Source organism: Arachis hypogaea, chromosome 18, assembly GCF_003086295.3.
Source record: "Arachis hypogaea cultivar Tifrunner chromosome 18, arahy.Tifrunner.gnm2.J5K5, whole genome shotgun sequence".
Classification (NCBI taxonomy): domain Eukaryota; kingdom Viridiplantae; phylum Streptophyta; class Magnoliopsida; order Fabales; family Fabaceae; genus Arachis; species Arachis hypogaea.
The window spans coordinates 87853494-87862854 of record NC_092053.1 but is presented as its reverse complement, the minus strand read 5'-3'; the positions used below and the strand labels follow the sequence as shown (position 1 = coordinate 87862854).

General features: G+C 37.7%; 1 non-coding gene across 1 annotated transcript; it reads right to left on the bottom strand.

Annotated features, from left to right (window-relative positions):
- Positions 1-8944: 8944 nt before the first annotated feature.
- Positions 8945-9052, bottom strand: LOC112773559 (small nucleolar RNA R71). The gene has a single exon (XR_003188104.1). It is a non-coding gene; the product is annotated as a small nucleolar RNA R71 (small nucleolar RNA).
- Positions 9053-9361: the final 309 nt, after the last annotated feature.

Sequence of the window (9361 nt, the reverse complement as noted above, 5' to 3'; positions counted from 1 at the left end):
TGTTCAAGTTATCCCTAAAAAGGGAGGCATGACAGTGGTTCATAATGAAAAAAATGAACTGGTTCCTACAAGAACAGTTACAGGGTGGCGCATGTGTATTGATTACAGAAGGCTCAATACAGCCACCAGAAATGATCATTTTCCTTTACCATTCATAGACCAGATGCTAGAAAGACTAGCAGGTCATAATTATTACTGCTTTTTGGATGGCTATTCAGGCTACAACCAAATTACAGTAGATCCCCAGGATCAAGAGAAAATAGCATTCACATGTCCATCTGGAGTATTTGCTTACAGAAGGATGCCTTTTGGGTTGTGTAATGCGCCTGCAACCTTTCAGAGATGCATGCTTTCTATTTCCTCTGATATGGTGGAAAAATTTCTGGAAGTCTTCATGGATGACTTCTCAGTATATGGAGACTCATTCAGCTCCTATCTTGGTCACCTGACACTGGTTTTGAAAAGATGCCAAGAGACCAACCTGGTTTTAAACTGGGAAAAATGTCACTTTATGGTGACTGAAGGGATTGTCCTTGGGCATAAAATTTCAAACAAGGGAATAGAGGTGGATCAAGCTAAAATAGAGGTAATTGAAAAATTACCACCACCTGCCAATGTTAAGGCAATCAGAAGCTTTCTGGGGCATGCAGGATTCTATAGGAGGTTTATAAAGGATTTTTCAAAAATTGCAAAACCTCTAAGCAACCTGCTAGCTGCTGACACGCCATTTGTGTTTGACACAGAGTGCCTGCAAGCGTTTGAAACTCTGAAAGCTAAACTGGTCACAGCACCAGTTATCTCTGCACCAGACTTGACATTACCATTCGAATTAATGTGTGATGCCAGTGATCATGCCATTGGTGCAGTACTGGGGCAGAGGCATGACAAGCTTCTACATGTCATTTATTATGCTAGCCGTGTTTGGAATGATGCCCAGAAAAATTACACAACCACAGAAAAAGAATTGCTTGTAGTGGTTTATGCCATTGACAAGTTTAGATCATACTTAGTAGGATCAAAGGTGATTGGGTACACAGATCATGCTGCTCTTAAATATCTACTCACAAAGCAGGATTCAAAACCCAGACTCATAAGATGGGTGTTGCTTATGCAAGAGTTTGATATAGAAATAAGAGACAGAAAAGGGACAGAAAACCAAGTGGCCGACCATCTGTCCTGGATAGAACCAGTGGAAGGGGCGTCCTCCCCCTCTATTGAGATCTCTGAAACCTTTCCGGATTAGCATTTGTTCGCCATTCAGGAATTAACATGGTTTACAGACATTGCAAACTACAAAGCTGCAAGGTTCATTCCCAAGGAGTACAGCATGCAACAAAAGAAAAAATTAATTACTGATGCAAAGTACTACTTGTGGGATGAACCCTATCTCTTTAAGAGATGTGCAGACGGCATAATCCGTAGGTGTGTGCCTAAGGAAGAAGCACAAAGGATCTTATGGCATTGCCATGGGTCACAATATGGAGGTCATTTCGGAGGTGAGCGAACAACCACCATGGTCCTCCAATGTGGTTTCTACTGGCCTACACTTTACAGAGATTCCTAAGAGTTTGTACGTAACTGTGACAGTTGCCAGAGAGCTGGTAATTTGCCTCACAGTTACGACATGCCTCAACAAGGAATCTTGGAGATTGAGTTGTATGATGTATGGGGTATTGATTTCATGGGCCCTTTTCCACCATCTTACTCAAACACTTATATTCTGGTGGCAGTTGACTATGTATCAAAATGGGTAGAGGCCATTGCCACACCCACCAATGATACTAAAACAGTACTAAAGTTCCTCCAGAAACATATATTCAGTAGATTTGGTGTCCTTAGGGTACTAATCAGTGATGGGGCACTCACTTCTGCAACAAACAGCTTTACTCTGCCATAGTCCGGTATGGGATTCGCCATAAGGTGGCAACTCCATATCATCCGCAGACAAATGGACAAGCTGAAGTTTCTAACAGAGAACTAAAAAAAATCCTGGAACGGACTGTAAATACCCGTAGAAATGATTGGGCACGAAGCTTGGATAATGCTCTGTGGGCTTACAGAACAGCATTCAAGACTCCTATAGGGACCTCTCCGTACCAACTTGTGTATGGTAAGGCATGCCACCTGCCCGTGGAACTGGAATATAAAGCCTACTGGGCAACCAGATTCCTAAACTTTGATGCCAAATTAGCTGGAGAAAAAAGATTGCTCCAGCTGAATGAGCTAGAGGAATTCAGATTCACTGCTTTCGAAAATGCCAAGCTTTATAAAGAAAAATAAAAAAGGTGGCATGATAGAAAGCTGTCATCTAGAATCTTTGAACCAGGACAAAAGGTTCTGTTGTTTAACTATAGGCTCAGGCTATTCCCCAGGAAACTGAATTCCCGGTGGAAGGGACCATATGTGATTACAAGTGCATCACCATATGGTTATGTAGAGCTTCAAGATATTGATTCTGATAAGAAGTTCATTGTTAATGGACAGAGAATCAAGCACTATCTTGAAGGCAATGTTGAGTAAGAGTGCTCAAGGCTGAGGCTAGATTAAAACCTCAGCAAGGTCCAGCTAAAGACAATAAAGAAGCGCTTGCTGGGAGGCAACCCAGCCATGGGGCATCACTTCCTCTAAGCATTTTGCCCTATTCTTGATTTTATTTGTTTATAGAAAGTTCATTGATACTAAGGTAAAGAGTCAATTGTATAAGTTTACAGGGTTACAGAAGGATTTTGCACACAAAACAGAGAAAAAAGAGCTCACTGGCAAGAAAACGCCGGTAAAAGTCTGTTTTGGGCGTTCAATGCCCAAAAGAAGCATCCACTGGGCGTTTAACGCCAGATTTACAGCGTCCTGGGCTTTCAAAAAAATGCCCAGTGACAAAGGAGTTCCTGGTGTTCAACGCCAAAAAGAAGCAACAGCTGGGCGTTGAATGCCCAGGAGAAGCAGCAGTTGGGCGTTGAACGCCCAAAACATGCAGCGTTTGGGCGTTCAAACGCCAGGATGGTAGGGAGGAGGTAAATTCGTTTTTTCTTCATATTTTTCATTTTAATCTTAATTTTCATGTTTCAATTCATGATTTCCTGCATAAACATGTTACAAACCCTGATTTCTAAAATCCCTAATTTCTAAAAAGCCTACTTTAAAAATATCAAATGTATCTTAATCCATAAGCATAAATCCTTTTTTTCAATCCAATTCAACTCTTTTTCAAATTTTCAAAACAAATCTATCTCTTTTCATTATAAAATCTTTTCAACTAATCAATATCTTTTTTTAAAATCTCCATATTATCTTTTTTAAAAATCCAAATTTATCTTTTTCAAATATCTTTCATATCTCTTCAATTTTAAATTATATCTTTTCTTATCATACTTATTTCTTTTTAAATCATATCTTCTATCTTATCTTTCTCCCTATTTTCGAAAATCCACCCCCCTCCCTTTTAAAAATACATTCGGCCTCATTCCTCTCATCCATCATTCAACACTAGCTCTCCTTCTATCCCTCTCCTTTCTTTTCTTTTGCTTGAGGACAAGCAATCCTCTAAGTTTGGTGTGTTTATCCATGATCACTAAACCATACCCACTAAGATCATGGCTCCTAAAGGAAAGCAACCCACTCCAAGAGGCAAGAAAGAGAGTATTCCAAAACCATTTTGGAATCAAGGGAGGTTCTTAACCAAAGAACATTCAGACCATTACTACAAAATAATGGGTCTAAGATCTGTGATCCCGGAAGTCAAGTTCGATCTAAAAGAAGATGAATATCCGGAGATCCAAGAGCAGATTCGAAACAGGAACTGGGAAGTCCTAGCTAATCCTGAAACGAAAGTGGGAAGGAATATGGTTCAGGAATTCTACGCTAATCTGTGGCAAACAGACAGGCAGAGAATATCTAGAGCTGCCCTCTATGACTATAGGACTGTGGTCAGAGGAAAGATTGTTCACATCCACCCTGACAAAATCAGGGAGATCTTTAAGCTACCTCAGCTGAAAGATGACCCAGACTCCTTCAATAGGAGAATGATGAGAATAAACAAGGGCCTGGATAAGATTCTAGAGGATATATGCATCCCTGGAGCCAGGTGGACCACTAGCACGAGGGGTGTCCCAAATCAACTCAAGAGAGAAGATCTCAAACCAGTCGCCAGAGGATGGCTGGACTTCATTGGGCGTTCTATATTGCCCACCAGCAACCATTCTGAAGTCAATATTAGAAGAGCAGTGATGATCTATTGCATTATGTTGGGAAAAGAAGTAGAAGTTCATCAACTGATCCCATCTGAATTCTACATACTTGCCAACAAGAACTCCAAGGATGCCAGGTTGGCTTATCCAAGCCTAATCTCTATGCTCTGCAAAGATGCTGGAGTAAAGATGGGAATAACAGAGTATATCTCAATGGAGCAACCAATCACTAAAATCACAATGGAAAAACAACAAATGCAGGATGACCCCATCAAGAGGAGGGCGCAAGAATTCCTACCAGAACTCCCTCAATTTGAATACTTGGAGCATCTTGAGGCATCTGTCACTAAGTTGCAAGAAACCACGGACCAAATGAAGGAAGAACAGCAAAATCAAAACAGCATGCTTTGCAAACTGCTTAGAGAACAAGAAGTGCAAGGGCGTGAATTAAGAGAACTAAAGCGTCAGAAACTATCTCTTGAAGGGCCAAGCACTCCACAGACTAAAGAGGCATCCGCTTCCCAAAGTCAAGGTCGTTGAGTTCTGATCTTAACCTTAACCCTGTGATAATTTTTTTTTTATTATTTGAGTTTTACCTTAGGAGTCATATAGTAGTAATTAGTATCTATATTTTGATTTTATCTCCAATTAAGCTATAATTTATTTTTCTCATCATCATTAAACATGAATAAAATAGAAGATTTTCTTTAGGATAAGGAGGCAATATTTCTCGAGTTTTTAATACAAGAAATTCTGATTAATTACATGTGGTGGCAATGCTTTCTGCCTTCTGAATGAATGCTTGAACAGTGCATATGTCTTTGGAATTTGATGTTCTTGAATGTTAAATATGTTGGCTCTTGAAAGAATGATAAACATGAGACATGTTATTGGTAATCTGAAAAATCATAAAAATGATTCTTGAAGCAAGAAAAAGCAGTGAATACAAAGCTTGCAAAAAAAAAAAAGCAAGCAGAAAAAGCCAATAACCCTTAAAACCAAAAGGCAAGGGTAATAAAAAGGATCCAAGGCTTTGAGCATCAGTGGATAGGAGGGCCTAAGGAAATCAAATCCTGGTCTAAGCGACTAAACCAAGCTGTCCCTAACCATGTGCTTGTGGCGTGAAGGTGTCAAGTAAAAACTTGAGACTGAGCGGTTAAAGTCAAGGTCCAAAGCAAAGAGAAGAGTGTGCTTAAGAACCCTGGACACCTCTAATTGGGGGCTTTAGCAAAGCTGAGTCACAATCTGAAAAGGTTCACCCAATTATGTGTCTGTGGCATTTATGTATCCGGTGGTAATACTGGAAAACAAAGTGCTTAGGGCCACGACCAAGACTCATAAAAGTAGCTGTGTTCAAGAATCAACATACTGAACTTGGAGAATCAATAACACTATCTGAATTTTAAGTTCCTATAGATGCCAATCATTCTGAGCTTCAATGGATAAAGTGAGATGCCAAAACTGTTCGGAAGCAAAAAGCTACTAGCCCCGCTCATTTAATTAGAATCTGAGCTTCACTCAAAAACTCTGAGATATTATTGTTTCTTGACTCATTTGTATTCTATTTTATTTATCTAGTTGCTTGAGGACAAGGAACAGTTTAAGTTTGGTGTTGTGATGAGCAGATATTTTATACGCTTTTTGGGGTTAATTTCATATAGTTTTTAGTATGTTTTAGTTAGTTTTTAGTTTATTTTTTTTAGTTTCTAGGAAAAATTCATATTTCTGGACTTTACTATGAGTTTGTGTATTTTTCTGTAATTTCAGGTATTTTCTGGCTGAAATTGAGGGAGCTGAGCAAAAATCTGATTCAGGCTAAAAAAGGACTGCTGATGCTGTTGGATCCTGACCTCTCTGCACTCGGAATGGAATTTCTGGAGCTACAGGAGTCCAATTGACGCGCTTCCAATTTCGTTGGAAAGTCGACATTCAGGGCTTTCCAGCAATATATAATAGTCCATACTTTGCTCAAGGAGAGACGACGTAAACTGGCGTTCAATGCCAGTTCCATGTTGCAGTCTGGCGTCGAGCGCCAGAAACACGTTACAAGTTAGAGTTCAACGCCAGAAACAGGTTACAGCCTGGCGTTGAACGCCCAAAACAGCCCAGGCACGTGAGAAGCTTTAGTCTTAGCCCCATCACACACCAAGTGGGCCCCAGAAGTGGATTTCTGCACTATCTATCATAGTTTACTCATTTTCTGTAAACCTAGGTTACTAGTTTAGTATTTAAACAACTTTTAGAGATTTATTTTGTATCTCATGACATTTTTAGATCTGAACTTTGTACTCTTTGACAGCATGAGTTTCTAAACTCCATTGTTGGGGGTGAGGAGCTCTGTTGTGTCTCGATGAATTAATGCAAGTATTTCTGTTTTCCATTCAAACATGCGTGTTCCTATCTATGATATCCATTCGCACTTCAACATGAATGTGATGAACTTGACAATCATCATCATTCCCCCACGAACGTGTGCCTAACAACCACTTCCGTTCCAATGTAGAATGAATGAATATCTCTTGGATCTCTTAATCAGAATTTTCATGGTATAAGCTAGATTGATGGCAGCATTCAAGAGAATCCGGAAAGTCTAAACCTTGTCTGTGGTACTCCGAGTAGGATTCAAGGATTGAATAACTGTGACGAGCTTCAAACTCGCGAGTGCTGGGCGTTGTGACAGACGCAAAAGGATAGTAAATCCTATTCCGGTACGATTGAATGATGGATGGAAGCCATTGACAACGGTGATCCACCAACACATAGCTTGCCATAGGAGGACGTGCGTGCGTGAATCAGAAAACAGAGGAAAGTAGAATTTCAGAAGACAAAGCATCTCCAAAACTCCAACATATTCTCCATTACTGCATACAAGTATAATTTGTGTTCTCCCCTTTTTACTTTTTATAATTCAAATTAAAAATTATTATTGATATTATATCCTGACTAAGAGTTACGAGATAACCATAGCTTGCTTCAAGCCAACAATCTCCGTGGGATCGACCCTTACTCACGTAAGGTATTACTTGGACGACCCAGTGCACTTGCTGGTTAGTTGTGCAAAGTTGTAAGAGAGTAATGTGAACATTGACATTACAATTTCGTGCACCAATGCATCACATGTTTTGATCCAAAATTTTCATGCATTGAGTCAATTTTGTGTTTTTCTCTTTCATCATTAAAAATTCAAAAATCAAAAAAATATCTTTTCCTTTTTCACTCATAAATTTTCGAAAATTTGAGTTGACTTTTTCAAAACTTTTTAAAATTTAGTTGTTTCTTATGAGTTAAATCAAATTTTCAATTTGAAAATCCTATCTTTTTCAAAATCTTTTTCAAAATCAAATCTTTTTCAATTTTCTTTTCATATTTTCGAATTCTTTTTAAAATTTTTTCAAAATCTTTTTCATTTTTTCGAAAATATTCAAATTAACTTTCAAAATATTTTTCTTATTTTATTTCTTAATTTTCGAAAATTTTATTAGCATTTAATGTTTTGATTCAAAATATTTTTAAGTTTGTTACTTGCCTAATAAGAAAGGTTCAATCTTTAAAGAACTTTAATTTTCAAAATCAAATCTTTTTAAATTTTTTTTTTCAAATCTTTTTCAATCAATCTTATCTTTTTTTTTCAATCACATCTTTTTAATTTTCAATCATATCTTTTTCAAAATCAATTTCAAAATCTTTTCTAACTTCTTTTCTAACTTCCTATCTTTTCAAAATTTAATCTTTCTTATCTTTTTGTTTCAATCATATCTTTTTCAATTTCAATCATATCTTTTTCAAAAACAAATTTCAAATCTTTTTCAATCAATCATATCTTTTTGTTACAATCATATCTTTTTCAAAACTGCCCAACGAACTCTCTACCTTTAACTTTCGAAAATTCCTTCCCTCTTTTTCAAAATTTCATTTTAATTAACTAATTGTTTTAATTTTAACTTAATTTTAATTATTAATTTTCGAATTTTAAATTTAATTTTAAAATATTTTTATTTTATTTTGTTTAATTTTTGAATTCCCCTCTCTCTCATCTCCTTCTATTTATTTATTCATCTACTAACACTTCTCCTCACCCAAAAACTCGAACCCCTTCTCCTCCTCTGAGTTCAAATTCTTCTCTTCTTCATTCTTTTTCTTCTTTTCTTCTACTCACACAAGGGAACCTCTATACTGTGGTAAAAAGGATCCCTATTATTATTTTCTGTTCCCTTCTTTTTCATATGAGCAGGAGCAAGGACAAGAACATTCTTGTTGAAGCAGATCCTGAACCTGAAAGGACTCTGAAAAGGAAACTAAGAGAAGCTAAAATACAACAATCCAGAGACAACTTTACAGAAATTTTCGAAAAGAAAGAGGAGATGGCAGCCGAAAATAATAATAATAATGCAAGGAAGATGCTTGGTGACTTCACTGCACCTAATTCCAATTTACATGGAAGAAGCATCTCAATTCCTGCCATTGGAGCAAACAATTTTGAGCTTAAACCTCAATTAGTTTCTCTGATGCAACAGAACTGCAAGTTTCATGGACTTCCATCTGAAGATCCTTTTCAGTTCTTAAATGAATTCTTGCAGATCTGTGACACTGTTAAGACCAATGGGGTTGATCCTAAGGTCTACAGGCGTATGCTTTTCCCGTTTGCTGTAAGAGACAGAGCTAGAGTATGGCTGGACTCTCAACCTAAAGATAGCCTGAAATCTTGGGATAAGCTAGTCACGGCTTTCTTAGCCAAGTTCTTTCCTCCTCAAAAGCTTAGTAAGCTTAGAGTGGATGTTCAAACCTTCAAACAGAAAGAAGGTGAATCCCTCTATGAAGCTTGGGAGAGATATAAGCAACTGACCAAAAAGTGTCCTTCTGACATGCTTTCAGAATGGACCATTTTGAATATATTCTATGATGGTCTATCTGAAGTATCAAAGATGTCATTGGACCATTCTGCAGGTGGATCCATTCACCTAAAGAAAATGCCTGCAGAAGCTCAAGAACTCATTGACATGGTTGCTAATAACCAGTTCATGTACACTTCTGAGAGGAATCCTGTAAGTAATGGGACACCTCAGAAGAAGGAAGTTCTTGAAATTGATACTCTGAATGCCATACTGGCTCAGAATAAAATATTGACTTAGCAAGTCAATACGATTTCTCAGAGTCTGAATGGATTGAAGGAATCATCC